Here is a 6,485-nt window from a genome sequence, read left to right as displayed (position 1 = left end):
CACATGTTTTTCTACACAGAATAAGCCAATTAGTCCTCCACTCCGCCTCTTTATTTTGTCTCCGGAAGAGATCCCTGCAGAATTTAATTCCTTTTCACTAGGTCACCGATCTACTTCCCAAGCTTTAAAAAGGTTTGTATTGTGACATATATAAAAGATAAAATTGACATCTTCAGGGGCTGGAGCGATAGCACAGTGGGTACAGCATTTGCCTTGCATGCCACCGACCCGGGTTGGATTCCCAGCATCCCATATCGTTCCCTGGAGCACCACCAGGAGTAATTCCTGAGTGTAAAGCCAGGAATACCCCCTGAGTATCACCAGATGTGATCCAAAAAGCCAAAAAAAAAATTGGCATCTTTGTTCTTACGTGTGCAGCAATGTTAACTACAGTGATGATGTCGTGCAACCAACTGCCTTTCATCTTCCTCTCCCCTTCCTTCTGCAGGGCAGAGACTGCTCTGTAAATAATGCACATGCTTTCCCCTCTTCTCTCCAGGAACCTGCAACCACAACTCTGTTCTGTTTCTAAGATTCCAGCTACTTATTAGAGTTCCTGTCTAAGCTGATTCAATATGTGTTTCTCTGTTTCTCACTGATTTGTTCACTTGGCAGCATGTCTTTAGTGATCACCATGTGTCAGAATTTTCTGAGACGCTCAGTAGTGTTCTGTTTTATGTCTATACAGCATTCTGCTACTTCCTCTTCTACCGCTAGACACTTGTGCGTTGCTTCTTCTATGCTTGTGCTATTGTGAATAATGCTGTGTGCTTAGTTGTAATATCTATTTTTGACTCTTTTGGGCAACTACCCTGGAGTCAAACAGCTGTACTATATGGGAATCTTATTCTAATTTTTGTCTTTAGAATTTCATTTTAAATTACCGCTATTATTATTATTATTATCATTATTTTGAATTTGGGTGATATGGGTCCTGGAAGGAAGCCAGACCAGAAGGGTCCGTATTTAGAGGAGATGCAGAAACACTGACAGATATGGTGTCACAGTGTGTAGCCAGTCTGGTATGTGTTCTACCGAATAACCCTTCCTTATGTGGGAGTCAACAGGGTCAGTACTTAATGGTGTGTCTGGACATCAAGTCGTGGACATGTGTCAGGAAGGAGGTACCTGCAATTCTCTGTCATGCCATGACCTGGAATTACTCTGTCACCTGCTCCCAGGCTGCTGTCTTTCCCATTGGCTTTGTGAGGGTCCAGCTCTGACTCCAGGCTTTTTGTTTGTTCCCTTTTGACTTACTTGTGCTTTATTGACTTCTTCACCTAGGAGCCCTTGGGTCTAATATTTTCCCTCTCTCTTTGTTTATGAGCACTGAGGCTAGTAATGTGTATGGATTTGGGTTTATACATAATTAGGTGGTGATGGCAGGAGTGAAAAGGGGGGTTGGACTACATCCGGTGGTGCATAGGGCTTACTGCTGGCTCTGTGCTCAAGGATCACTCCAGGAAGCAGGAAGTACTCTGGGCGACCATATGTGTGGCTAGAGAACAAACTGGGGTCAGCTACACAGCCTTACTCTGGTTCTATCTCTTTGATCATACAAAATCGGGTTTAAGACAAACTGCTATTTAGTCATTGTATGACCATTAACAAATGAACTTTTCTTGGGTCCATTTATTTAAAAACGCAAATTATTTCTTAAGAGGTAAGTAAAAGGGATGCTACTGGAACATAGTGTTTGTGTGTGTGTGTGTGTGTGTGTGTGTGTGTGTGTGTGCGTGTCTGTGTTTTATGATTAAAATGAGTTCTTTTATTGAGGGAGAGAAGTTACTCCAGTGTTCCCTGGTGGAGAGAAAGGGGGAAAGTGGGAAGTCAAGTTTGCTGGTGAGAACTTAAGACTCTGCCAACATTGTCAGAATCCAGGCTTTTCCGGATCTTTCCATGCCTTGTGTCTACGGATCGGCAAAGGGTTCCGGAGAAACAAATGAGAGGATTCTTTCAGCTGTCAACCAAGAGGCTTTAGGTCTTCTCTCAGCCAAGGCATCCAGTGAAAATACAATTTATTTTTCAGAATCCTCTGGGGAATTAAATAGTCTCTTTCGCATCGCATTACCAGGCTCCCTGCTCTTGATCCTCTTTTCCGTGCACTCTTTCTTCAAGCATTTTTCTCATCTCTCAATCAAGATCATTGCAATGACCAAAACATTTCAGAGAGCCGTGATTTTTGTGACATTCCTCAAGCAAGTGTATCAAGATGTTGCACTCTTCAGTTGTGCAAGTGTGGAGATAAGTCGGGATGCATCCTTAGGAGGAGGTGACGGACCCCAGCCAGAACAACCCTGACGGTGGCCTGCCCAGGAGCCTGCAACAGAGTCTGGGCGACCCGCCGAGCCCGGCCGGGACGAGGCTCAGGGCGCATGCGCGGGCGCGCCCAAGTACGGCAGCCGCGAGGGCCCGCGGAGGCTCCCCTGGAACATAGTTTTGAGAAAATTAAATGTGGGGAACACTAGCCAATTAAAAATTATTATGATAATTCAGGTGATATGCTTATAATAGTGTAAATACCATTTATGGTTTTAATGGATAGTTAGAACAGTTCCCTGAAAGCCACTGCCCAGTCTCCACCTCATATGATACTTCTAGTCTGTCGCTTCATTCCCCCCCTACATCCCTTGCTTAGTGAGTGCAGTATAAAACATGTAAACGAGTATATGTATATGTATATGTATATGTATATGTATATGTATATGTATATGTATATTCCACAATTGTTAAGCAGATTGAGTAGATGATAGAACTTTGTAGACCAGCATTACTCAACAAGAGATCAAATAACTCCTAGGGGCCCTCCAGGATGTTACAAGGGGAACACAGGTTTAAATCTATAAATGGGTGATTTTTGCCTCTAGTCTTGTGACAAGGTTAGAATACCAACTGATAGAACGGAGTGCCACAAGAAGAAACAAGGCCCGAAGGGAGTTGTGGTCAGTGAAAGGGTGAGAAACAACGATTTGGGCCACTAGTTTTGTTCACTGGTTCTGGAGATTACTAGGTGGTTCAAGTGTCAGCTCTGGATATTAAAGTATTTTTCTCTTCCATCAAATTTTACTCATATTGAGATAATATATTTGTGGTTTTATATATATATATATATATATATACATATGCATACATATGTTGCATTTTGGTGATCAGTGCTTTGTGATTATTAATGGTTTTCTCTCTCCTTGGTGATTCTTCTTATTCTGAAGTTCATCCTAGTAGCATTCTAGCTAATTTAGATTTCATTTTTGGGGGGTCACACATGGCGATGCACAGGGGTTATTCCTGTCTCTGCACTCAGGAATCTTGGAAAATGTTCCCTGTGCATTGGAGAAGAATGTGTATTCTGCTTTTGCTTATCTGCTTTAAAAGCCCTGTGAATATCTACTAGCCCTCTCTCTTCCATTTCTTCCTTCAGCTCCAGTAGTTCCTTTTTTAGTTTTAGTCTCATTGTTCTATCAAGAGGTGATAAGGCAGTGCTGAAGTTTCTGACTACTATTGTGTTGCTAACAATGTCCTCCTTGAAGTCTATTAGCAGTTGTTTTAAGCATTTTGCTGACCCCTCTTGGGCACGTATAAATTTAGGAGTGTAATTTCTTCCTGATGTACATATTTCTTGATTATTGTGAAATTAAATAAATAAATTAATTAATTAAATAAAACCCAGCTCCTGGAAGTGTGCGGCCACATTTGTGGCCTTGCGACCTCTTATTCTCAAGCTCTTGCTCTCAGAGAACCCAGCAGGCTACTGAGAGTATCATTCTCGCATATATTACTGACTGGGAACACCTGTAAAGGTGATTAGAGGCTGCCCCAAAAGCATCCATTGCTCTCGGAGAGCCTGGCAAGATACTGAGAGTGTCCCGTATGGCAGAGCCTGGCAAGTCACCTGTGGCATACTCAATATGCCAAAAACAATAACAATGATGGTTCTCATTCCTCTGACCCTGAAAGAGCCCCCAATATGTCATCGGGCTACACTAGCATGTGACAGGGATGAATGGAGATGTTACTAGGACCGCTCGAGCAAATTGATGAACAATGGGGTGATAGCGATTGTGAAATGGCCTTTATTGTCACTTCTTATCTTTTTCATCCTAAAATTTATGTTGTCAGATGCTAGTGTGGCTACCCTGGCTTTTTTGAAGAAATTGGTTGCTTGAAAGTTCGTTTTCCTTCCTTGACCTTGAGTCTATTTTTACGATGACTGTTTGTGATTTTCTTATAGACAGCAGAATGATAGATTTAGATTTTTAATCCATTTTTCAACTCTGTGACTCTTTATTGGTGCACTTAAACCATTGACGATAAGAGAGAATATTTTCATTGGGTATTGTGCCAACATTCTGTAGAAGATTGTTTTATTTTGGGTTTTTATTTTGTGTTACACTAGCCCCTTCAGTTTTTCATTTAAGGTTTAAATCTACAAAATTCCTGAGCTGTTATTAATTCATGAAGTAGTATATCATTCAAATCTGAATGAGAGTCTAGCTGGATACAGTATTCTGAGGAAATCATTTCATTGGGTTTTTTTTTAAACTATATTCCAATATCTTTGGACCCGGAGCGTTTCATCTGATAAGTCTGCTGAAAATCTAAAAAGTACTCCTTTGTATGTGATTTCTTCTTTGATCTTGCTGCTTTCAGTATTGTGTCTCTATCTTTGCTATTTGTCGTTCTCATTATATTTCTTTGATTCGTTTTATTAGGGTCTTTTTTAGCTGGTACCCTTCGGGCTTCTTGGATCTGGAAGCCTGCATTCTCCAGCTCTGGGAACTTCTCGGTAGTGATGTATTTAACAGTTACTACCAATATTGGTAGTAATTGGGCTTGCCTCCCTGTCTGGTACTCAGATGATTTTTATGTTATGCCTCATGAACTCATTCCATATATCTCTTACTCACCATTGAGCTATTTTGAAGTCTTTTACCATATTCTATTGTTGCCTTTATGTTTTCCGGAGCACATCTTCAAGCTCACTGATTCTGTCTTTAGCCGTTGTTATTCTAATGTTGAGGGCATCCCCTGAGTTTTTTATTTCATCTACCAAATTTTTTATTAGTGACAATTCTGTTTGTAGCTTTTTAAAAAATTTATGCTCTCATTTCTTTCTGTATTGTATTGACTGCCCCTTCCACCATTTCTTTCATATCCTCTCCATTTTATTGGAAGTCCATTCCACTGTTTCTTTGAGCTCAATAACATCCTCTTAGCTTCACCTCAGAATTCTTTATCAGAGAGATTCTTAATGTGGGTATTCCCTGTTGAGGCTTCAGCTTGATCAATAGTGTTCTCTTCTTCCCCCTTCAAGTATAGTATCTTCCTCTTTCAAGTATAGTACGTTGGTGCTCCTGTGCGAATTCTGTGGGACCTCTAACACTGATCCAGGCAATATTTTCTTTTGAATTAGGTTTGTACAGATTCTTGTGTTCACAGTTATTTTGTTGAATTTTGCTTGGAATAGAACGGCAGACTACTGGCTTAATGCAGCTGGGGTAGCCAGGCTTTAGTCATAAGAGTTCTGTAAAGGAGGCTGAGATATGGGTCCAGTGCAGCATGAAAGGGAAATTAATTGTCATATGCATGATCTGCAGCAACCCAAGAGGCCATGACCCCTGCCACGGGTACACCTGGGGGGAAGGGTCCCTGCGTTGGTGCAGATCCTGGTTTACAATTCAAGTCTCACTTCTAGAACACTTGTAAAACCGCAGGTGTCCGCTGTCAGGTAGTTGCTCATTTGGGCCATGACGTGCTTTTTAAAACTATTTTTGACAAGAAACTCATGTGGAAATTTGAGTCAGATTAGGAGAGTTGAACGGGTTCTGAGATACTGTTTTCATTAGCACGATGCTGCTGCACATTCCTTCAGTGCAACCTGGTTATCAGGATGGAGCTTTGTTGCTGGAATTCTGCTTGGAGCTGTACTTCTCACTGTTTCCCTACTCACTGCTGTACCTGAGAAATTTTTAGTGTTCTGCCTTCCATCTTCCTCTCCCCTTGCCGCTTCAAGGTGGAGACTGCTCTGTAAATAACGCACACGCTCCTCCCTCTTCTCACCAGGAACCTGCAACTCTTCATTCTGTCTTCAAGATTCCAACTCATTAGAGTACCTGTCTAGGCTGAATCAACATAGCATTTCTGTTTCTTGCTGGTTTATTCACTTGGTAGCATATGTTTAGGATTTACCATGTGTCAAAATTTCCTGAAAAACACAGTTTTTTGGGTCTTTTTAATTTGTATTAGTGAAACACCATGAGGTGCAGTTGTAGACTTACACATTTTTGTGCTTGGGTTTCAGTTATACAATGATCAAATACCCATCCTTCCACCAGTGCCCATTCTCCACCACCACTTATTCCAGTATCCCTCCCACTCCCCTACCCTCCATCCCACCCTGCCTCTGTGGCAGGGCATTCCCTTTTGTTCTCTCTCTCCTTTTGGGTGCTGTGGTTTGGAAAAGAGGCATTGAGTGGCAATCATGTTCA

The 6,485-nt window shown here is 41.6% G+C and overlaps 1 pseudogene; it reads right to left on the bottom strand.

The window, feature by feature from the left end:
* Positions 1–1,950: 1,950 nt before the first annotated feature.
* On the bottom strand, positions 1,951–2,260 carry LOC130037215 (COX assembly mitochondrial protein 2 homolog; annotated as a pseudogene).
* Positions 2,261–6,485: the final 4,225 nt, after the last annotated feature.

The sequence above is a fragment of the Sorex fumeus genome, unplaced genomic scaffold, assembly GCF_029834395.1.
Source record: "Sorex fumeus unplaced genomic scaffold, SorFum_2.1 ptg000071l, whole genome shotgun sequence".
Lineage (NCBI taxonomy): Eukaryota > Metazoa > Chordata > Mammalia > Eulipotyphla > Soricidae > Sorex > Sorex fumeus.
This window is presented reverse-complemented; position numbering and strand designations above follow the sequence as displayed.